Genomic DNA, 25,482 nt, shown 5'->3' with positions numbered 1-25,482 from the left:
ACTTTGGGCCAGGAAGACCCAACTCCTTGGCGCCCCACCAATGGCCACTCTTTGGGCTTTTCCCCCAGTTCAGGAGGATAGCAGGATCCATCTCTCCTGTAAGGCAGAGCCCTAGTCTTTTCTGAAAGAACAGCCTGCTTTAGCTGCCTCTTTTCCAGACCCTGCTAGGATTCGGTCTCTACCTGACGTTCTTCCCCTTCTGCCTCTTTGCACGGAGCTGTTTATGATGGAGGCCTCCCACCTGAGCTCGCTGAAAATTCTGGTGGTCCTATTCTACCAGCAGATGTATCAGGACAAACTACTACCACAGGAGGAGCTGGCCCTCATTTTCCCCAATCTACGAGAACTCCTCAAGATCCATAGTAAGTCTGCTTCCCCTACAGACCGGTCCTCATTCTGTGGCTGGCCCAGGCCTCTGCTTCTTCCTGGGTGGGTTAGGGGTAGAGGGAGAAGGGCCAAAAATAAAAGCACAGCATCCAAAGAGCTCTGCAGCAGGATCAGGCCCAAGGGGCCCAGCCAGACCCGCAGCCTCTTTTCAGCAGCAGGGCAGGAGCCCCCACTAGGGATGCAGGCGGGGTGGTGGTGTGCAAAATCGGCTTAAAAATTTGTCCATAAATATGTCTATAAATAAAAATATCGATTGGTGCTTCATAAGAAAAGATTTTAAATAGAGGGTGAATTGAATGGGTGGAGGGGGGTTGGAGGAGAGGTGGAAAGAAGAGCTAATTTGTCTGTGGTTAGGGGGCAGAATTTGGATGGTTCTGCCAGGGGTGCAAGATCACCTAGCTATGGCTCTGCTTAAGAACAGGAGTTTTGTAGCAGTTGGGACAGATCTGGAGTCCAAGCAGACTTCTTTTGGAAGCTCTCAAGGAAGGAGGAAGTGGCTGGTGGCAACTTGCCTGCTGCAGCATCCCCAACGTCAGAGCATCTCTGCAAACAGAGATAAGGGGGGTTGACATACAAGGGCAACAGGTGTGTATTAAAAAGGTAACCACAGCAACAGCTTCTAAAGTACACTGTATTCCCCCCCCCGACACACACACACACACACACACACACACACACACACACACACACAATTTAAGAGTATAAGACCAGGAGACCTCAGTCCAGCATATACATCAGATTTATTATTTATACCCCGCCCATCTGGCTGGGTTTCCCCAGCCACTCTGGGCGGCTTCCAACAGAAAAATGAAATAAAATAATCTATTAAACACTAAAAGCATCCCTAAACAGGGCTGCCTTCAGATGTCTTCTAAAAATCTGGTAGCTGTTTTTCTTTTTGACATCTGATGGGAGGGCGTTCCACAGGGCGGGCGCCACCACCACCGAGAAGTCCCTCTGCCTGGTTCCCTGCAACTTGGTTTCTCGCAACGAGGGAACCACCAGAAGGCCCTCGGCACTGGACCTCAGAGTCTGGGCAGAACAATGGGGGTGGAGACGCTCCTTCAGGTATACTGGACTGAGGCCATTTAGAGCTTTAAAGATCAGCACCAACACTTTGAACTGTGCTCGGAAACGTACTGGGAGCCAATGTAGATCTTTCAAGACCGGTGTTATGTGGTCTCGGCGGCCGCTCCCAGTCACCAGTCTAGCTGCTGCATTCTGGATTAGTTGTAGTTTCTGGGTCACCTTCAAAGGTAGCCCCACGTAGAGTGTAGTAGTCCAAGCGGGAGATAACTAGAGCATGCATCACTCTGGCGAGACAGTCTGCAGGCAGGTAGGGTCTCAGCCTGCGTACCAGATGGAGCTGATAGACAGCTGCCCTGGACACAGAATTGACCTGTGCCTCCATGGACAGCTGTGAGTCCAGAATGACTCCCAGGCTGCGCACCTGGTCCTTCAGGGTTACAGTTACTCCATTCAGGACCAGGGAGTCCTCCACACCTGCCCGCCTCCTGTCCCCACAAACAGTACTTCTGTCTTGTCAGGATTCAACCTCAATCTGTTAGCTGCCATCCATCCTCCAACTGCCTCCAGGCACTCACACAGGACCTTCACCACCTTCACTGGTTCTGATTTGAAAGAGAGGTAGAGCTGGGTATCATCCGCATACTGATGAACACCCAGCCCAAACCCCCTGATTATCTCTCCCAGCGGCTGCATGTAGATGTTAAAAAGCATGGGGGAAAGGAAAGAGCCCTGAGGCACCCCACAAGTGAGAGCCCAGTGGTCCGAACACTCACCCCCCCCCCACTTTCTGAACACGGCCCAGGAGGAAAGAGCAGAACCACTGTATGACATTGCCCCAGATCCCAACTCCTCTAGGCGGTCCAGAAGGATGTTCTGGTCGATGGTGTCAAAGGCTGCTGAGAGATCCAGCAGAACTAGGAAACAGCTCTCACCTTTCTCCCTAGCCCGCCGGAGATCATCAACCAGTGCGACCAAAGCAGTTTCAGTCCCATGATGAGGCCTGAATCCCGACTGGAGTTGTTCAGCAACCACTCGTTCAATCACCTTGCCTGAGATTTGAACTTCTGGTCTGCCGCGCTGGCAAGAAGGCGCAGAGTCCTCGGGCTCCGAGGTCTCCGGCATCGTGGAGGGGGGGGGGGAATCTGTGGGGGCACGCAGATCCCCTCAAAAACCCCAGGTTGAGCGTCCCGGGGGCATAGTTAGCCCGGCAGAGCTCCTTACGCGACTCCTTCGCTGCCCGGGAAGCTCGGTAGAGCCCCCGAGAGCCAGCGGAGTGGCAGTCGCAGGAGCCATTTTGGGCACCATCGTTACCTCCGTGAAGCGAAGCCCCGAGCCTGCTGCCTGCAAGCGGTGGATTCTTCCTGAAAAAGTTAAGACCTGGACTAAGTAAATTGAAATTAAATAATTGGGATTAAGAATTTGGCATCGGGAGGAGGCGTAAAAAGGAAGTCAGCCCCCCCCCCTAATTGAGCACAGAATGAAGCAGTAAGCTTGGAAAACCCAGAAATACTGCCTTAAATAACTTTTTCCTGATGCAGAGTAAAGGGAAAAGTTAAATGTGCATTTAATCTCTGCAAAAGACTGAGATCTGACATGAAAGAAACTCCCTGTGAACTTGGAGCCGGGTCAAAGGAAATATCGGCTAGTCTTCACAATACAAAGGAATGTGCCTGGCTGAGAGTGAGAGACTGAGAGCTGTAAACGGATAAAGAGGATTTCTTTTAAAAAATAACTCCAAGGCTGCTCAGTACTGACTTTGAGAAGAAAAAAGAAGAACTAAGGGTGAGATTCAGACCAAACTGGATTAAAATCTTTTTCCTTTTCCTATATTGGACAAATAATAACAACACTGCCTGTCTTTTTTAAAAATAATAATAATAATTTTTATTGGTTTTATAAGATCACACACACACACACACACACACACACAAAAGGAACATACAGAACATATCCATCCACCTTTCCCACCCCCCACATGTCCCCTTCTGCCACAAGAGAATCCTGCGGGCGTTGAGAGTCAAAGGTAGTCCATTTTATAGCTGGGTTTGTCCTCACCCCCTTCCCTACCCCCAGAGCCTCCCCCTGCCACCAAGAGTCCCTAGGGTGAAGGGAGAGAAACAGGTTGGTGTCCCCCCAGCTATTTACATAAAGTCCCATAACATAATAGACAAAAAAGAAAAACAAACAATTAAAAAAATATCATAATTTTCAATTTCTTACTTTGTTAAACCTTATATTAGTGACTTCCTCAAATCCCTTCTTCCTGGTTAGCGGGTTTCTTACTCTTAGCTTCAATTCTTATTCTTTAAAAATAAAACTAATTTTTCCGCCTTCTTCGTGCCTCCTCCCCACAGGCCCCCTCCTGCCACTAGGAGAACCTATGAGAGGCGACCATCCGAAGGAGGTCCATTTTGTAGTTGGGTTTCACCCCACCCCACCCTCCCACCCCCAGAGCCTCCCCTGCCACCAGAGGCTCCAGGATGACAGGGAGGGAGACAGGCAGATATCCCCCTAACTACCTATCTAAACATACAATTTCTATTATACTAATCTAAGATTATTTTCCCCAGCCCTTCCTCCACATCCCCACAAGAAATGCCAAATGTTTAATCAAGTCTCTGCTCATACCTCTTAACCTTGTTCTCCTAGCTACCTCCTCCTCCCCCCCTGGATTCTTTCCCCCATTCGGTTCAGCATTTCCGTTGTCAAGCCAAGATTTCAAAACAGTTTTTCAACCAGCCTGAATACAGTTTTACCAATTTTTTCATCCCACACCAAGTCTGATCCAATTTAAAGTCCAAGTCTTTGTCTTCCCCTCCCTCTGCTTTTCCCACCCCTCAATCTTACTTCGCCCAATTGCATTTTTCCAAACCTCCCCATTTCCTTCGAAAATCATTTCCCATTGTTGGTGATGCATTTCCACGGTGGCTGATTTCTCAGTTGTTTTTTGGAAAGTCTTCTCTTCATGTTGAGCATTTTCTTCTTCTTTCTCCTTGTTTTGTGGTGCATCATCCGAAGCTTGTTTTTTTGAGATCCCTTTCATTTGCAAAAGTGTCATTTGAATCCTGTCCCTGATCCACCATGCTAGCTAGCAATAGGCTGAATTGTTGCTGTCCCTTTAAGAGATCTCCCAGTATTTCCAAATATTGTAACACAGTCTGTTGGAAGGCAGATGTTCCGGATGTTGACATTCTTTCTCAATCGCAGGCAGAATGGAGGTTAGAGGACAAAAGACAATGGAAATTTCCATCCTCAAGAACGGTAGAATCCATCTTGGCTAACCATTTTCATAGTCTTTAAATCAATTCAATTTCTTCAAGTATCAAATAACATCAGTCACTATTTTTTCTTCTTTCCTTTTTTGACAGCTGTCAAATTTACTTCACTATATTTCCTTGCTGTACCTCATAGGGTGCCGGCCCAGGACCGAGAAGGGGTTTCCCCCCCACCTCTCTCCTTCTTTTGCAGGGATTTTTCTTATTACCGAGGAGTCTAGCCCCCTACACCCTGCTAGTAGGGGTAAAAGAACCTTCCTTTCTTTGGGTTTTCACAGGGAATCAATTTCTCTTTCGACTTTGGGATATTTTAGCGCTTCTTAATTCAGCAGTAGGAAGAGATTGACTTCCGTTTTTTTAAAAAAAACCTATTCCTAAATTTCCAATTATCCAATTCTTAGTCCTAATTAGAGATTTCACTTACTTAGTCCAAATCTTTATTTTGGTGGGAAGAATCTGCCGCTTGCAGGCTGAAGACTCGGGGCTTCACTTCTAGGAGGTGACGATGTTGCCCAAAATGGCTCCTGCGACTCCACTCCGCTGGCTCTCGGGGGCTCTACCGAACCTCCCGGGCAGCGGAGGAATCGCGTCCGAAGCTCCGCTGTGCTGCTAAGCCCCCGGGACGCTCTTCCCGGGGTTTTTATGGGGAATCCGCACGCCCCGCGGATTCCCCCCCCCCTCCGCGATGCCAGAGACCTCGGAGCTCGAGGTCTCTGCGTCCTCTCACCAGCGCGGCAGATCGGAAGAACACACTGCCTGTCTGTAACAAACATGGAGGAGGAATCCGGCAAAGGACTGGGAGAGGAAGTTCTGGATGGTGGTGAGGAAGACACACAGTGGGATTTATTAATATTGAAAACAATTGTGGAATTGACAAAGGAGGCGAGCATCTCCAAACTTGATACATGCCTTTTGAGGGACAAGACTGTGGAAGTACCAGCACTAAACATTGAAACAGAGGAATTATTTGAACTTAAAAAGCAAGAAAAGGGAGAAGAAAAAAGACTAGAGGTGCATGACTGTGTTGGTGTGACTTATGGAGAAAGCCCAGAAGAGGATAAATGCAATTTTGAAGGACAATATGCTGAACCAACAGACTTGATTTGTGAGAAAGATACTGTTCCACCGGTGGGAGAGGTGGAACAGGGAGGAAATCAAGAAGAAACCACTGTTTCACTGGTGAGAGAGGTGAAACAGCGCAGGGTGGGAGTGCAAAAGCACCCCAAAAAGGGGAACAGAAAGGTTAATACCCCAGTGAGAGAGGGGAAGAAACAAACAGGTGCAGAAAGAGATTGACAATGAGAATGGAAATAAAGTGTGGGGACCACAGAAGAGGGGGGTAAGGGTTCGGCAAAATTTGGACTGGAACAGATTAGGCGTGGGTTGAGGGAGTTTTGTATTACTTTGTATTGATTGACAAAAATGGCCTGAACTCGGAATGTATTAAGGAATGTATTAAGGAACTGGCTGATGCATCTGGAGACACTGACTCCAGGGAAAGGGGGGTTAGATTCTGTTTTGTGGGTGGGAATAATAGGGGGTAAGAGATATTGATGATAAGTTGAAATATTTTTGGGTAAGGGGTAGAGAGTAGTAGTTAAATAATAGTAATTTGAAGTGAGAAAGGTTATTAGCAATAAAGAAGTTACAACCTAGAAAAAAGAATGTGATTTTAGATTTGGAAACTGCAAGAGTTATTGTAATAATTAGAACTCAAGAAGGGGAAATGAGGAAGTCCGAAATGTTCAGATTGGAAGTTCTAGAATTGAACTATTGTATTTTTATTATTGTTTTATTTTCATTTTTTTCATTTTTTTCATTTTCTTTACCTATTTTATTGCTATTAAGATGTGAAGAATTTTGGGGAATAAGATCTGTTGAATTTGTCTTGTATTTTTCCTTTTTTGTATTTTCTTTATAAAATCCAATAAAAATTATTTTTTTAAAAAGAGAGAGAATGGAAGATTTGAGACTGGATGATAGTTGGCCATATTGGCCGCATCTAAAGATGGTTTTTTAAGAAGTGGTTTAATAACCACCTCTTTCAGCGGGTCTGGGAAGCATTTACCACCCCACGGAGCCCATCGCCCAACCCTTCCCGGCTCGCTTTTATAAGCCAGGATGGGCAAGGATCAAGGAGACAGGTGGTTGGTTTCACTCGTCCAAGCAGCCTGTCCACATCCTCAGAGGTAACAGATTGGAATTGATCCCCCACAACTGGACTAGACCAGACTCTAGCATCTCCCGCCCCGGCCCTGCTCCCACGGTGGAGTCTACCTCTTCCCGAATCTGAGCGACTTTATCTGCAAAAAACTTTGCAAAATCATTGCAGAAGATTATGCGGCCCGTACTGGGCCCTGATGGAGCAGGTGGTTCCACTAAACTGCGAACCACCTGAAAAAGTCTCCTGCTGCTTTTTTATGCAGATGCAATAGAGGCGGTGAAGAAAGTCTTCTTCGCCGTCGCTACCGCCACTTGGTAGGCTCAACATTGAGCTCTAACCCGTGTCCAGTCAGCTTCAGAATGAGTTATCCGTCACCGGCGCTCTAGCCGTCTCAGTGATTGTTTCATTGCCCTCAGATCCGTGGAAAACCACGGGGCGGTCCAGGCTCCAGGCAATCGGAGAGGGCGCTTCAACCATTGTTAATTTGACTAAACCCTTTTTAAAAAATTTCAACCACAACTATATGGATGGGGGACACCTGGCTTACATGCAATACATGTGAAAAGGATATATAGGGGTCTTGGTGGACCACAAGCTTAACATGAGTCAACAGTGTGATACAGCAGCAAAAAAAGCTAATGCTATTCTAGGCTGCAGCAACAGAAGTATAATGTTCAGAGTCTTCTGTCTTCATTTCCCTCCCTCCCCAATGGTACCCTCCACCCCAGGCTAAATTTTGGGAAGGGAGGGGGCACCGGAGGGACCTTTGCGCCACGGCACTGGATGTGCTTAAGACGGGCCTGCAGGAGAGGGAGACCAAGATGATCAAGGGTCTGGAAACTAAGTCTTATGAGGAGCACTTGAAGGAGCTGGGTGGGTATGTTTAGCCTGGAAAAAAGGAGACTGAGAAGAGATACGATAGCCATCTTCAAATATCTTAAGGGCTGTCACATGGAGGAGGGAGCATGCTTGTTTTCTCCTGCTCTGTAGGGTAGGACTTGAACCAATGGCTTCAAGTTGCAAGAAAGGAGATTCCGACTAAACATTTGGAAAAACTTTCTGACAGTAACAACTGTTCAGCAGTGGAACAGACCCCCCCCTCCAGAGGTGGTAGACTCTACTTCCATGGAGGTTTTTAAACAGAGGTTGGATGCCCATCTGTCATGGATGCTTTAGCTGAGATTCCTGAATTGCAGGAGGTTGGACTAGATGACCCTTGGGGTACCTTCCAACTCTAAGATTCTATGATTATCTAACGCCACCTTGAAGAAGCCTAATATGATTTCTTTGGTTGGACCTACACTCATAGGTTAGTTGCCCCCTGCCCCCACTTGTACTAGATATGGCTAGGTTTTGGTTATGGTATTTGATCCAACTTCATAAAGAAATTTAAGAAAGGAAACAACCAGGTTCCTGCTTTCAAGGAACACAGGAGACAGCGTGGTTTATATGTACAGTGGTACCTCGGTTTAAGTACACAATTGGTTCCAGAAGTCTGAAGCGTACTTAACCTGAAGCGAACTTTCCCATTGAAAGTAATGGAAAGTGGATTAATCCGTTCCAGACGGGTCCGCGGAGTACTTAAACTGAAAGTACTCAAACAGAAGCGTACTTAAACCAAGGTATGACTGTAATTGAAACTTGGGTTGTTGGGATTGAGAGGTAATGGTTGCATTTACACCCACATGCCCTACACAATCACCATAGGCTCATAAATCATCTTCTCTAGTGAGCAGCTTTCCTCTAACACCCTCACCCCACCTCCCAAAGATCTGCTTAAATGTAAGTGTCCAGTTTGTAAAGTTAGTGGGCACTTTTTCAGTGGAGCAGAAATCTGGGGGAATGGATGTCCAACCTGTCAGGGAGAACAGTGGCCTCTAGTGGGCATGAGCCAGAACAGCAGGCAAGTCAAACAGACTCGAGGACAGTTATCCAAACTGTGTGTCGAAACACATTAGTGTGTGAGCTGCAATGTGTAGGTGTGTCACGCAAATGCTCCCAACAGCTGGAATGGGGTTAGTTGAACCTCTGGTTTGCTATCAAAACTGAATTACTGTGTCGTGAAATGATGCGTGTCTCAAAAGTGTGTCACCAACATGCAACATTTGGAAAGCTCTGAACAAGATGATCCTTGGTGTCCCTTTCAAGCCTACGATTCTCTGATTCTCTCCCAAGGAAGACGTTTGTCTTTCTTAATGTCTGCAACAGCAAGTGGATAACTCGGACATGTGAACGGGTCAGCAGAAACCAGAAGGGCCCACGGAGAAGGCTTCTGTGTCCCCACCTCACTTTACCTCAGGACCAAACTAGATGTGATGACTGATGGGACAAGGCCAGCCATGGTTGCTGAATCACAATAAATAGAAAAAGCTTCCACTTACTTCCCCAATTGAGCTTTTTTCGCAGCGTGAGCTGGGCTTAAAGTGTTTGTAGTGATGGATCCAAGGGAGGAAATGCAGGTACAGGGTTAAGATCCAGCCCGTCTCAAATTAAAACTAGACATCCACCCCAACAACCCTATTAATGAACAAGCTAGGCATGTGATTTTTTTTAAGGTGGTAAGCCCACCTGGGTCTTATCCAACCCTCAGACAAAGTGGTTTTCATTCCAGTAGAGACAGTTCAAACAGTTCAGCTATGAATCATCAACTTTTTGAGGAATCAAGTGACCCAGAGCTGGCCTAACAGGGTTTCAGTACTTCTCTGGGGCTGAACTGGCCACACTCCAGCCATGTTGCTAATGGTTCATCCTGCCCACCATGTAGTGAGTTTCATACACCTAATGCCAACAGCACCTATCATTAACAAGGGATAACTGTCGTGATGCTAAGCAATAAGCTAGCAATTGGGCCAGGACTGTGAGTGGGAAACAACTTGACTCCAACATGAAATTCCCCTTGAGATGAGCAGAATCTCTAGGACTGTCGCTGGCTCAAGCCAGACCCCAGGTGCTTCTCATGGCATTGCCTTTCCTTGAGTCACATAATTCAGATCTACCTCAATCAGATGAAGCCCAAACAAATTATGCTTTTCAGCACTGAGTGAAACTCAAGATTTGTTTTTCCAAACCATTGTAGTTTAAAATGTATGGAAAATGAGACACTACCTGCCTGCAGACTGTCTCGCCAGAGTGGTGCATGCTCTGGTTATCTCCCGCTTGGACTACTGCAATGCACTCTACATGGGGCTACCTTTGAAGGTGACCCGGAAACTACAACTAATCCAGAATGCAGCAGCTAGACTGGTGACTGGGAGCGGCCACCGAGACCACATAACACCGGTCCTAAGAGACCTACATTGGCTCCCAGTATGTTTCCGAGCACAATTCAAAGTGTTGGTGCTGACCTTTAAAGCCCTAAACGGCCTCGGTCCTGTATACCTGAAGGAGCGTCTCCACCCCCATCGTTCTGCCCAGACACTGAGGTCCAGTGCCGAGGGTCTTCTGGCGGTTCCCTCATTGCGAGAAGCCAAGTTGCAGGGAACCAGGCAGAGGGCCTTCTCGGTGGTGGCGCCTGTCCTGTGGAACGCCCTCCCATCAGATGTCAAAGAGAAAAACAGCTACCAGATTTTTAGCAGACATCTGAAGGCAGCCCTGTTTAGGGAAGCTTTTAATGTTTAATAGATTATTTTATTTCATTTTTCTGTTGGAAGCCGCCCAGAGTGGCTGGGGAAACCCAGCCAGATGGGCGGGGTATAAATAATATATTATTATTATTATTATTATTATTATTATTATTATTATTATTTAAAATCTAAAGTATGCACAGTATGGGTTTGGGGAGGCACATTTCCCTTAGCTCTGCCCCTAGTCTGCTATTCTTGCTCTGCTCTTTTTTCTTTTCTGAGAACGTCTTGTTTCCTCCATGTTCCAAATAAGTCACAGCTTCCTATTCAGTCTGATTGTATTTGTTGTCCAAAAAACAGCCTGCTGCCACACTGGACAGAAGTTCATAACTATTGAGCAATGTTACCTTCTACCTTTGACAGTCCTATTTACAGCAATAACAGAATAGAGCAGAACTTTCCAAACGTTAGTGTGTCAGCTGCAGTGTGTAGGTGGGTCGCACGAGCGTTCCTCTTACTCTTTCCAGAGCTGGAAAGGTGTTAGTTTAACCTCTGGTTTGCTAGTAAAACTGAATTGCCATGTCACGAAATGATGCATGTCTAAAAAGTGTGAAAAAGTGTGTCACTGACATGAAAAGTTTGGAAAGCTCTGCTCCAGGCCATTGTTTGTTTGTTTGTTTGTTTAATTTATATCCTACCTTCACTACAAGGAGCTCAAGGTGGCATACATGGTTCTCCTTTCCCCCATTTTATCCTCACAACAAGGTAGGTTAGGCTGAGAGTGAGTGACTGGCCAGGGGTCACCCAGCAAGCTTCCTGGCCAAGTGGGGATTTCAACCCCCGTCTCTCCCAGGTCCTAGTCCAGTACCATAACCACTGTGCCACACTAGCTCTCATGCTCGCTGATGGGGCAGGAGGGCTTTCTACTGTAGAACATCATGGTCCCATCTCCTCCAGGAAACCTGGCTATCAATGTTCGCATCTTCAGTAACAGAAGTGGTCTCAGAAAGGTGAGGCTTGTTGTTTAGTACGCCACGCTCATTCTTGGGGACCTCGTTATTCCGACTGATTTTTCAATAACTTCATGGCTGCTAGGATAGCCATGGAGATGTCCTAACCTGTAATCTGTCCCAATACATGTAGGTGGGGGGAGGGAGGGCTTACTCTGAATTTAGTGTTCTTGGCTAGGCAGGGAGCTGGTGATGTGACTGTCAATGTTTATTTATTTAGCTCCTTTTTTATGGACAGATCTCTTCCTGGACAGTTCCAGCCTTTTGACAGCTCTGAAGGATTTGCTACTCTTATATGAACCTGCCAAAACATTATGTCAGAAGTCTTCTTGTGGGTGCTGCCTCATCCTCCTTCAGGGGAGAAGCAAGTGGCCTTTTCAGTTGTGGCTCCCCTTTATTAGAATGTCCTTCTCAGAGACACCCACCCAGCACCCTGAAAGCTTTAGGGGCTAGGTACAGCCTGATATTTGAATGGTAATTTTGAGTTTTATCTTCTGCAACTGATGGGTAATTTGTTATTTTCCTGCTGTCATATGCCACCATTTCATGTGCTGCTGCAAAATTATATGTTTTTCTCCGATGTTTTCATTATTTTGTGCTGGTTCCGAGTCGTGTGTTGTTGTTTCATTATTATATTTGCATTTTGAAATGTGTTATATGCATCTTTGGAAACTTGTTGAACTGAAAAATGGGATATAAATTTGGGTGGTGGCAATAGTACTAAAGACTGATTCTTTGGGGGACCAAAAACTATGAACATGTCTACACTGCAGGCTTAAACTGGTTTTTAAATCATTTCCTTTTCCCAGGCAACCCTGAGAATAGTTGCCAGCATTTTCACGCAACATAATCCCCAGGATTCTTTGCAGCGGATCTGTGACTGTTTAAAAAGGCAGGAACATATGAAGCTGTTTTAGACTAAGTCAGAACATTAGTTAATCTAGCTCAGCATTCTCTACACTAACCAGCAATGGCTCGCCAGAGTTCCAAAGATGGGTCTTTCTCTTTACCAGGTTTATCAGGAGATGCCACTGAGAACAGAACCTGGGACCTTCTGCATGCAAAACAGATACTCTGCTGCTGAGCTGCAGCCCTTCCTGCACCACCAGGCTTGACTTCCACTTTCCACTGCAATCCTGGCAAGCTGAGCCAGGATGCCATCTAGACTGCAGTACCAGCCTGCCTGAGCAGCCTGTCAGCTGACCCAAAGGGACCTATTTCTATCCAGCAGATCCCATAAATCCTGGCTCCAGAGCTCAGGTGACTTCAGTGGTGCAGAGTGCTTCCCATTATCTTTGGCTAGTGGCCCAGCTGTGCCCCTATCCAGACAGGGTTAGCCTAAATTCTGTTGTCTGTGCTCTGGAAACCTCTAGGTTAGATCACTGCAACGCATTATATGTATATGTGGAGCTGCCTCTGAAGATGCCAAATTTGGCAGCCAGGTTGTTCACCAGGGCAAGACTGTTTGAGCATATTACACCGATCCTGACCTGGTTGCATTGGCTGCCAATTAGTTTCCAGTCCCAGTTCAAAGTGCTGGTTTTGACCTATAAAGTCTTAAAATGGCTCAGGACCATAATTCCTCAATGCCGCTACCCATATAAACCCCATATAAACCTAGACCCTGCAATCATCATCTCAGGCCCTTCTTCGTGTGCCTCCTCTGTGATGAAAGGTCCACTGGGTGGCAAGACAATAATGGGCCTTTTCTGCAGTGGCTCCCCACTTGTGGAATGCTCTCCCCAGAGAGGCTCACCTGGTGCCTTCATTACAAGCAAAATCATGTCTCTTCTCCAAGGCCTATGGCTAATTAAACAATATTTGGCCTTTTAAACTGGTGTATATTTTTGTGTTTTGATATTGTAAATCACCCTGTGATCTTTGGAAAGCTGGTACAGAAATTTATAATAAAAAATATCATATTTGGTGCAAAAACCTTGTTGCCAACCTCCTATTTTCCCACTTTTTGCAGTGGGTTTTCTTGAGCCCCACCTGGCTTTGCCTAAACACCTGCCTTCAGCCTCTCACATTTGCTGCTCTGAAACTTGATCTCTGCCTGTTTTGAACCCCAAATGTGAATGATGTCTTTCGCAGCCAGTCCCAGGACCCGACTGCCTGGAGCAGGCCATTTGCTATAGCATTGAGGTGCTGGGGTGAAATGCCAAGTGACAGTTCCTCCTAGTTTTCCCATTGGAGGCACAACCTGCCAGAAATTATCCTGCGTAAGGACTCTTGTGTGTGCTTTTCCATTGGGGGGGGGGCTTGTGCAGGAGAACTTCCCAAGGGATGATGCTACATGGCTGAGGTTTGTAGCCTTTCATGGAGCCCAACATCCTCCTTGTGGGAAGGTTGCCTCAATGGCCCTGCATGGGGTTCCTTTAGTTCTCTGTAAAAAAACAATACTGCCTGTCTTGACTTTGGTTGGCCACCATGTTGCTTTGCCACCAGGCCAAACTCTCTTACTGGTGGGGGGAGAGGGGGTAATTAATTTCTGTGAATGACAGCCCAAAGAAATGTCACCAGGACCTTTTATGTGTACCAACTTCATTTCCTTACAGCCGAGCATTGTGTGCCTGCAGGAATTCTGTGGCGCACATTGAACAGCATATAAGCTTGAGCTATGGGAAGCCAAAATGTTCTTTCTGTGTCTGTGCTTTGCCTGGATTAGAATTCGTCACAGCTGGCAATTTGCTTTTGAAAAAGGGAAGAAACTGTTCTTCCCCCTGCCAATCTTCTGAGAGAAACTGACCCCGCTAGGAAATAATTGTGGGGTTAAGCCTCTTCAAAGAGGATTTGTATGTGCTGATATTTTGTTCCCTATAAATAAGTTCCTTCTCTCTCTCTCCTCTTGAGGAGGGCCTTGCTTCATGGAGGTTGAGATGCATGTTGCTATAGCGACAGCGTCCTGGCAACAACTCCCAGCTGCTGCTTTGCTTCTCCTTCTACGAGGCCCAGCCAAGAAGAGGCGAGGGGGCTGCTCGGTTGCCATGCTCCTCGGTTGCCGCGGTGGAGACAGGAAAGCAGCAACAGAGGGGCACCAGTACATCCCAGCTTCATCCTGGAAAGCCTTTAGGTGTGGCTGCTGACCTGAAAAATACCTACACCCCCCCCAAACAAGAAGTGTAATCGAATATGCTGCTATGATGCTCAGAAGCAGATTTGGGGCACTCCAGCCATGCCCTAACCAGACCCAGGTAAGCAGCCTTGGGAGACAACTTGCTTCCAGTCAGACTTTTAACTTGCATTCGGATGTGCTGAGGTTCCTGGCGTTGACCTTCGGTTCATTTCTGTCATCCTTGCTTCCCACCACCTCCATATTTTCAGGTGTGTTGGCACTGAGACCACACGTCTCTCGCATGAGGGTGGGGAAGCAGAGTGGGGGCGGGGAATGAGGGAAGCCTTCGCTGTCAAGACCAGCGGAGACACTGTATGCCGCCTCCCTCCACCATGCCATGATCCCAACGACTTTTGGTTTTCCGAAGACACGAGTTTGAGGCGTCGGGAACAAAGCCATGTTGAATGCTGTCAACGGGGCCCTGGATGCAGCTGTGGCATGTTCTGTTGTGAGTTTCTTAGGCTGTGGGGGGGATGCTGCTGGGGGGGTCTCCCTAGGGAGGGGATGTGTTGTACATTTGTGACTTCTCTCAAAATAGCGTACAGTGGGGTGGAGGATTAAGAAATGTTCCTTTGAAAATCCAAAATAAACTGGCATCTGAGAGGGAGCATTTCAGCGGGTGACTTGAAACAAACAAATCAACAGCAGGGAGATCTGTGCATTGTGTTGGTGGTGGGGAGCTTTTTTGCACCTTATGACAAGCAGTTTTTGATGGGGCTTCTTTCTTCGGGTATGTTTGCCGTTGTGTTAATTGTAATGGGCTGATGTACATACATAAAAAAGATGCCTTTCAGGCTGGGATGAGATGGGCCAAGGCTTATTTTGGTGCCTGAGGTGGGGAATCCAAATAGCACCTCCTCCTCCCCCATTCCTAATGAGGCATGAGCTGAGAAGTTCTCCTGCACAAGTTTCCTAGAAATGAATGGGAGAGGTGTAAGGGCTTTCTTGCTCATCTCTCGTTTGTTTCCATGAGGCTTGGGCAGGAGAACTTGACAGTGGAAGTCTGCAAGTCGGACCCAGGGATCCAGCCCCCTCTTGAGGCACCCCCACACACACAGTCAAGGTAAGAGTGAGACGTCTCACTTGCTTGACATTATTCTTACAGTGGGGAGAGATTTCTACAGTGTCTGAGGGTGGGTGGCAGGAATCTCTGCTTAATTATTACTCTCCAACATCCAACATGCTCGTTTGTACAGTGTTATCCAAAGTTCACATTCCCAGCAACAGGGGGGTCAGTTGTTGGTAGCCGGTTCAATGGCTGGCCCTGCCAAAGCAGGGAGAGTTGCAGCCTCTGTCTTTTCATAACAACATGAGAAGAGCCCTGCAGGATCCAGGCAAAGGCCCATCATGGTCCACAATCCTTTATTATTATTATTATTATTATTATTATTATTATTATTATTATTATTATTATTCCACAAGCAAGACCTGAATGCAAGAGCCCTCTTCCACATTTGCAGTTTCCAGCAACTGGTATCCAGACTGTGGATACCAGTTGGAGGCAGAGCACAGCCATCCCTGGTGTTTGCCATTCCATCAGCTAGGAGGTTTTCCCCTCCTCTCATCATTGGAAATAGAACATAGAAAATACGTCAGACCATTGGTCCATCTAGCTTAGTATTGTCTACACTGACTGGCAGCGGCTCTCCAGAATTTCAGGCAGGGAGTCTTACCTGGAGATTTGATTTGATTTATTATATCTCTATACTGCTTTTCATTCAAATGAATCCCAAAGTGACTTGCAAACAATAAATAATAACATTATGAAACATCATAGAACATCACAAATGCAGCATAGATCATATAGAGTAATTAACAAATCATCAGTGAGGCAATTACAATCTATAAAACACTGTTAGCAAAGCAGCAACTAAAAATGCAGCTATACGTCACAATTAAAGCAAAAGTCATATGATTAACAAATCAATGCAACCTTCATAGTCAACAAAGTAACATTAACAAAATAGCAGCCAAAAAATACACTAAGCATTGTTGTTTTTTAAATAATCGTTCTTTTTTAAAAGGATTTTCATAGTTAAAAAGGGTACATAAGCTCCTCTCTTTTCAATTCATAGAGTCCTTTCTACAGGTCAGTTACATTAAGCACTGTTAGGTTCTTGCACACATTCGCCACACTCCCACAACTCATTATTTCACTCTATTCAGCTCATTGAAGTACACATGCGCATAATGCCCATGGGTAGCAACTCCCTTCTGAAGGTTCTTCGGGCCAGACATGGGGCAGCACAGGTGAAACCAGCCACCCCCTGATGGAAAACAGTGTCTCTCTCCCCTCACCGTTGTTCCTCTAGAAACAGCTCCCGTATAAGATCTCCTAGGGCTGGAGCGTGGGGCATGGCAGGTGGAAAAAGCCATTACTTCCTGGCCGACACAGAACCTCTCTCGCCTCCATGGAGATGGATTGAAACTTGAACCTTCTGCATGAAAGGAACAGGTGCTCTACTTAACCTGATTTTTTAGCAACAGGTGCTCTCTTCATCACCCCTCCGCCTTCTCCGCCTCCTCCCTCTTTAGGCTGTGGGTCAGCTCTCTCTGGTCTGCTGCTAGGCCACCATGAATGGTGCCCAACACCTTCGCCCAGACAGCTGTTCGTGAAGGCATCTCTGCATGTGGGTGGGAAGTTCCCAAGTTCTCAACTTTTCCCTCTGTCACTTGGAGAGCAGCTTATTTATTAAATAACTAGTTGACCCTGCCACATGTTGCGGTGGCTCAGTTTGTTAAATGGAGCCTCAGAGTCCCACTTCAGACTCCCCTCACCTTCAGAGTCCCCCTGTTTTTCATGTGTTATGTTTACATAGGCGCATCCCTGTGTCTCCCCCCACCCTGTTCTGTCCCTCCCCCCCACCCCCGGTTCATCCCTGTGATTGGGCCCACCCTGTCCCAACCTATTACCTATTTGGCCCCCCCATCCCCCACCCAGGCAGGCCTCTACCTCTACTTGGCCTAGTATGGAAAGTGCCCTAGTCTGAAATGCCGAGGCGAGATACTGTGGAGAGTGCAGGTTTCATCCCTGTGTCTCCCCCCACCCTGTTCTGACCCATTACCTATCTGTGCCCCCTATTTGGCCCCCCACACCCCCCAGGCAGGCCCCTACCTTCACTTGGCCTAGTCTGGAAGGCGGCCTAGTCTGCGGGCTATTCAGTCTGCTGGGCAATGTTGCGCCTTGTTGCTGCAAAAGGCCTGTTTTCGGTTGGTTGCTGTGAAATTTTGTGATGTCATCTGGTGGCGCGGCTTTGGAGGCAGTGTGCGATCTGTCTTTCTATTGGATGCTGCTGGAGTCTTCAGACCTTTTGTTGGTGATGTCTATTTTGGGCGCCTTTTTGTGTTTAATCATTATTTTAGGCGTGAAAGGTGTGGTTTTTTGAAAAGAAATATGCCCGATCCCTCCCTGATGGGCAAGGTACGCTTTGTCCTAATTTGATGCAATTTTGTTCAGCGGTTACAGGGCAAGGCTGTGACCTCCGCGCACGCAGTGGGAACATTTATATATATATATAGAGATTGCTTAAACTATGTCCAGCCTTTTGGTTCCGCAACTGAACCTCAGGTGATTTGCAAAACTCCTCCTGTCACCTTGCTCCACCGCTGACAGCTGTGATTAGCAAAGCGAGTCTCCTTCTAGCTACAGAGCCCATCCATAAAGCATGTTGCACTGTGAAAGGCCTTTTAACACCCTCCCCAGGATGCTAGACTAAATGAGCCATTGGACTGATCCAGCAGGCTCTTCTTATGGTCTTATGTTGTGTGAAGTGAATACAGTTAACATGTATTTTTTCTTGCTGAGCAAATAGCAAATGCCTGAGCAGCCCCAGGACTGCTGGGAGGGAGGGGTTTTACTCTCTTTTCCTGTCACAGTTCAAAACACCTATTAGCATTTCAAAGGAAGCCTGCCCCCCCCTTAGAACCATCTTCTGTTCCTGAGGTTTTTTCTACTAGCTTCCAGAGAGAAGCCTGTGTTATTCTATTGGAGCAAAATAACCAAAGTGTCTTGCAGCCTCATAAAGCCTAACAAATTTAGCAGAAGCCTTCATGAAGCCACTTCATCTGATGTGACTCGTCATGCATCTGATGGAGGAGATTCTGCTAGTCCTTGGAAGTTCATGCCATAACTAATGTGGTTGCCTTTAATAATGATTAAATCTTAGATCTTCTGCATGCAAAGCTTGTGCCAGTAATGTGACTTCTCTGGAAATAAGTTGTACTGGAAAAATTTCCAATGCAAATTAGCCTACTTTGCACTGCGAAATTTCCTGAAGACCTATAGTGTTCGTTTTACTTGTGAACAAAGCAAAAAGGGGGGAAATCTCCAAGCTTCCATAATATTGTATTTGCTATTGACACTCATTTATTGTTAATAATGACCTGATGAAAAAAATTGGAAAATTTTCTAACCCACATCACTTGGCATGTGCTGTATATCATCCATGAGGATGCCACAATATGCTACTTATTTTGGGGTCTGCAGTGAGGGTTTTGTTCCAGCCCACCTTTCTGCTGGGCTCTCTGAAGTTCATCTCCACCCCTCTGCCTCTTCAAAAGCCTGTCTCGAAAGCTAGGAGGGCAGCAGCTCTTTTGACCGAAGAGATATATTAGACAACTTTAACTGCCATGCATCATGTTTTCAAACCTTCAAAATAGACCTCAGTAATGGCAGTGTGTGTGAAATGGCAAACTGCATACCCTCCAACATTTCTCTGATGAAAATAGGGACGTCCTAAGGCAGTGATGGCGAACCTATGACACGCGTGTCAGACATGACACGCAGAGCCCTCACTGCGGGCACGCGCCCCATCGGCCCATTCGTGCTGTTGTTGTTGTCCCCCTATTTCTTCTCCGGCTCCTCCTCACGCTACAGCTTGTCTCCGCTGTTAAAACTGGATCCTTTTGTTATTGTTGTTGCTGCTGCTGCTGGTAGCCAGTGATTGGTTTTTTAACCCTTTCTATGCTGTTTTTTCTGGCGCTTTGGCAGACGATGATTGGGTGTAACAGTGTTCGTTTTTTAACCTGTTCTGTGGTGGGTTTTTTGGGGCGCTTTGGCAGACTATGTCAGTGCTGCGTGTTAGTTCCAGCGAAGGTATTATTCGTCATTTATTTCTGTTCTCTCCCCCCCAAAAGCACAGCAGCTTTGGGGCATCCCCCCAAAAGCAAAGCAACTTTTGCACACACACCCCCAAAAAACCTCCAAAACTTGGGTCAGCAGCTCCTCCCCAAAATCTCAACAACTCTGGGAAATTATGGTTTTTTTCTCTCGAAGTGACACACCACCCGAGTTATGCTCAGGTTTTTGGCGAATATTGACACACCAAGCTCAAATGGTTGCCCATCACTGTCCTAAGGAAAAGTGGGACATTCTGGGATCAAATCAGAAACTGGAACAGCTGCTGTAAATCCAGAATTTTCCCTGGAAAACAGAGACACTTGGAAGGTCTGAAACTACACACAGCATGGGACGACACCCCCCAATAGCTGTCAAGTTCTCCCTTTTTTTTGAGGGAAATTTCCTTATGCTGCATAGGCTTCCTAGCAAGAAAAGGGAAAACTTGACAGCTATGCCGCCGCCGCCCCCCCATTAATGCCTCTCATTTTATTTCCATTTGTACTGAGGAATAATTTGCTCTCCCAACCAGTCAGTGTTTCTGTGCAGTGATGATGCACAGTAACAACATTGCCATAAGGCATCCCTCCCTCAAAGGGAAGAATGGTGGCGGGGATGTAGCAAAGATAGCAGGGGACAGAGAAGAGAGGCCCTCCCCTGGGAAACTGGGAGCATGTGGCCTATTCTTTTCAGGTCCCTCAACCCTCTTCTGCTAGGTACACTGTATCTCATCTGCCCAACCTCTTAGTTTTTTCTCAGAATCCCTTTCCTGCTAATAGTCACTCCCACCTGCCAGCCCCGATATCTTTTTCTCCTTTTTAAAATTTATGCATTTTACATATCTTAGTACAGTACATCAGTTATACAATTGTCATCGTTTATCTTACACTCTGACTTCCACGCGGGTGGCGCTGTGGGTTAAACCACTGAGTCTAGGGCTTGCCAATCAGAAGGTCGGCGGTTCGAATCCCTGCAACGGGGTGAGCTCCCGTTGCTCGGTCCCAGCTCCTGCCAACCTAACCTAGCAGTTCGAAAGCACGTCAAAGTGCAAGTAGATAAATAGGGGGAAGGTAAACGGCATTTCCGTGTGCTGCTCTGGTTCACCAGAAGCCGCTTTGTCATGTTGGCCACATGACCTGGAAGCTGTACGCCGGCTCCCTCGGCCAATAATGCGAGATGAGCGCGCAACCCCAGAGTCGGTCACGACTGGACCTAATGATCAAGGGTCCCTTTACCTTTACCTTTAAGCTGCATCTCCTTAATTACCACCCCACTTCTGCTTATTTTAACTGCTGCTCCACTTGGAAGCTTAACCCCACTTGGAAGTTTATCTGATTGTTATATTTCTTTAAATGTTCGCCAAAGTATTCCCAGTCTTCTTTTATATCAGACTCATCTTGCTTTCTTATCTTTGCAATCAACACTGCTAGCTCTGCGTATTCTATTAGCTTATTGTGCCAGTCTATTTTTGGAGGACTTATTTTTTTAATTTTTTAAAATTAAGTTGTCAGTTTTTCATTTAAAAATAAACATTTTAAAAAATTTAAAATATCCAATGACTTCCCTTCTTCTCCTTCCATGGTTCATTTTACATATCATACATTCCTGCATATTTTACGCTAACCATTCAAATCAGTTTTCCACTTTTATATCTAAAATTATTTACTCGGTTGAATTTATCTTATTGCTGCCAGTGTTTTCAGCTTTATACATTTATTTTCCATATTTTCAATAAATGTTTTCCACTCTTCTTTAATTATATGTTCTTCTTGCTCTCTTATTATGTGTGTTAAATCTGCAAATTCTGCATATTCTGTCAACTTAAGTTGTCAGTCCTCTTTGGTTGCGACCTCGCCCACTTTCCCCATATTTATTCAGTTTATTGCCATTTGCAATTCCACTATCAATTTGGGTACATTCAAAATTTGCCAATTTTCCTTAGATACTCGAGGTATGTTAAAGTACTCGAGGTATGTTAAAGTCACTTAAATTGGAGTCCATTTTCTTAAAGTCCTCTTTCTCACAATGATATAATGAAATATATATTTTTTAAACGCTTTCCTTATCTCTTTTGGGCTAGTCAAATCTCTTATCTCTTTTGGGCTAGTCAAATTGTGCTTGCAGTATTTTAATCACTTGACACACATCTTTATCATTTGGATTTGCGATTAACTCCTTCTCCTTATTCAATAAGGCATCTAATATCTCCTCCTTCTTTTTCCCCCTTTCTCTTCTTTTGAAAAATATTTTGTTGAATTTGGAAACCTCTCACCACTGCCTTACGGGCATCCCATACTACAATTAAATCTGTTTATTTAGATTGAGATCAAAAAATTCTTGTAAGGGAGTGTTGCCCCTTACTCACAATTTGTTCATTTTGCAATACCACACCATTTAACTTCCACCTAAATGAAAAATATTTCCTTCTTGTTATTGTCATCAAGATGCCATTGTGATCAGATAATATCTTAGGTTGGATTTCTACCCTTTTTACCCTATTTGTTAACTCTTTCAAAGCCCCTAAAATGTGTATTCTGCTTGAAGAATTGTTTGCATTCGAGAAAAAAGTAATTTTTGGATGCTTAAGTCGCCATAGGTCAGTTAAGTCAAAATTGGACACCATAGCAAAAAAGGCATTCGGCAATGACCCTTATTTTGAATCTGTTTTCCGTACAGTTATATCTAGGTCAAGGAAAACGTCACAATTAAAATCATCATTATTATTTTACAACCACACAAATCAAACAATTTCTCTTCCATTTTTTAAAAAATCAGTTTTCCGTTCATTGGGGGCATAAATTCCCACTACAGTAATTGGTTCTCCATCTAGTCTCACTTCAATAACCATCATTCTGCCTTCCTCATCTTTAAAGATGAATTTAGGATCTAGTTTGGGGTTAACATACATAATTACCCCTTCCTTTTTGGTTTTATCAGAAGATATAAACTCTTGCCCCAGACCTTTATTTGTTATTTATTTATAAATATTTATTTATTACAGTCATTCCTCATGTTACGTCCACCACGGGTTACATATTTTCAGGTTATGGACACGCCGAACCCGGAAGTCCCGGAATAGGTTATTTCTGGGTTCAGCGTGTGCGCAGACGCGGTGTTTCAGGATGTGGCCTTTTCATGTCGCGAATGGGCCTCCGGAACAGATCCCGTTCGCAACCAGAGGTACCACTGTAGTAGTTTTCTATGTTGTCTTTTTATTTGTGTGTCCTGCAAGCAAATGATGTCTAATTTCTGCTTTGACAATATATGCACCGTTTTATTCATTTTCATTTTGTTATTTAGTCCATTTACATTCCATGAAATAACTATAAGATCAATTTTCTATTATATCTTATTTATCATTCACATATATATACATATATATTTTGACAGTTCCAGTTTTCCTTCTACCCCATTCCCTCTTTACTGTTTATCCTGTTCTTCTTCCTTCTCTTCCTCTTCTTCTTCCAAAATCTCACCACGAAGGCATTACAAAGGCATGTGCTTTCATTGGTTCTACACACCTCTATTTTTTTTTACCTTCATAAGTATAGGAATTTTTTACCTTCATAAGTATAGGAATAAGACAAGGCATTCATGGATCAATGCCTTGTCGTGGCGAAGGGGCTTGAATAACTCAGAGAAGCTATGAGCTATGCCATGCAGGGTCACCCAAGATGGACAGGTCATAGTGGAGAGTTTTGACTAAACGTGATCTACCTGGAGAAGGAACTGGCAAGCCACTCCAGTATCCCTGCCAAGAAAACTCCATGGACAAAGACAACAGGCATATAAAAGTTATGACGCTGGAAGATGAGCCCCTCAGGTCGGAAGGCGTCCAACATGCTACTGAGGAAGAGCGGAGGACAAGTACAAGTAGATTCAGAGCTGATGAAGCGGCTGGGCCAAAGCCGAAAGGACGCTCAGTTGCAGATATGCCTGGAAGCGAAAGGAAAGTCCGATGCTGTAAAGAAAAATATTGCATAGGAACCTGGAATGTAAGAACCATGAATAGAGGTAAGCTGGATGTGGTCAAAAATGAGATGACAAGAATAAATATCGACATCCTGGGCATCAGTGAACTAAAATGGAAGGGAATGGGTGAATTCAGTTCGGGTGACTATCATATCTACTACTGTGGGCAAGAATCCTGTAGAAGAAATGGAGTGGCCCTCATAGTCAACAAAAGAGTGGCAAAAGCTGTAATGGGATGCAATCTCAAAAATGACAGAATGATCTCGATACGAATCCAAGGCAGACCTTTTAACATCACAGTAATCCAAGTTTATGCACCAACTACCGGTGCTGAAGAAAGTGAAATTGACCAATTCTATGAAGACCTACAACACCTTCTAGAAATGACACCAAAGAAGGATGTTCTTCTCATTACAGGGGATTGGAATGCTAAAGTAGGGAATCAAGAGATAAAAGGAACAACTGGCAAGTTTGGCCTTGGAGTTCAAAACGAAGCAGGGCAAAGGCTAATAGAGTTCTGTCAAGAGAACAAGCTGGTCATCACAAACACTCTTCTCCAACAACACAAGAGACGACTCTACACATGGATATCACCAAATGGGCAGCATCAAAATCAGATTGATTATATTCTCTGCAGCCAAAGATGGAGAAGCTCTATACAGTCAGCAAAAACAAGACCTGGAGCTGACTGTAACTCAGATCATCAGCTTCTTATAGCAAAATTCCAGCTTAAACTGAAGAAAGTAGGAAAAACCACTGAGCCAGTAAGATACAATCTGAATCAAATCCCTTATGAATACACAGTGGAAGTGAGGAACAGGTTTAAGGATTTAGATTTGGTGGACAGAGTGCCTGAAGAACTATGGATGGAGGCTCGTAACATTATACAGGAGGCAGCAACGAAAACCATCCCAAGGAAAAGGAAATGCAAGAAGGCAAAATGGCTGTCCAACGAGGCCTTACGAATAGCGGAGGAGAGGAGGCAAGCAAAATGCAAGGGAGATAGGGAAAGATACAGGAAACTGAATGCAGATTTCCAAAAAACAGCAAGGAGAGATAAGAGGGTCTTCTTAAATGAGCAATGCAAAGAAATAGAGGAAAACAATAGAATGGGGAAAACCAGAGATCTGTTCAAGAAAATTGGAGATATGAAAGGAACATTTCGTACAAAGATTACCATAATCAAGGACAAAAGTGGTAAGGACCTTACAGAAGCAGAAGACATCAAGAAGAGGTGGCAAGAATACACAGAGGAATTATACCAGAAAGATATGGAGGTCTCGTGCACCCCAGGTAGTGTGGTTGCTGACCTTGAGCCAGACATCTTGGAGAGTGAAGTCAAATGGGCCTTAGAAAGCACTGCTAATAACAAAGCCAGTGGAAGTGATGATATTCCAGCTGAACTATTTAAAATTTTAAAAGATGATGCTGTTAAGGTGCTACACCCAATATGCCAGCAAGTTTGGAAAACTCAGCAATGGCCAGAGGATTGGAGAAGATCAGTCTACATCCCAATTCCAAAGAAGGGCAGTGCCAAAGAATGCTCCAACTACCGCACAATTGTGCTCATTTCACACGCTAGCAAGGTTATGCTTAAAATTCTACAAGGCAGGCTTAGGCAGTATGTGGACCGAGAACTCCCAGAAGTGCAAGCTGGATTTCGAAAGGGCAAAGGAACCAGAGACCAAATAGCAAACATGCGCTGGATTATGGAGAAAGCTAGAGAGTTCCAGAAAAACGTCTACTTCTGCTTCATTGACTATGCAAAAGCCTTTGACTGTGTCGACCACAGCAAACTTTGGCAAGTTCTTAAAGAAATGGGAGTGCCTGATCACCTCATCTGTCTCCTGA

This window comes from Zootoca vivipara, chromosome 14 (assembly GCF_963506605.1).
Source record: "Zootoca vivipara chromosome 14, rZooViv1.1, whole genome shotgun sequence".
Taxonomy (NCBI): Eukaryota; Metazoa; Chordata; class Lepidosauria; order Squamata; family Lacertidae; genus Zootoca; species Zootoca vivipara.
Note: the sequence above shows the minus strand (reverse complement) of the source record.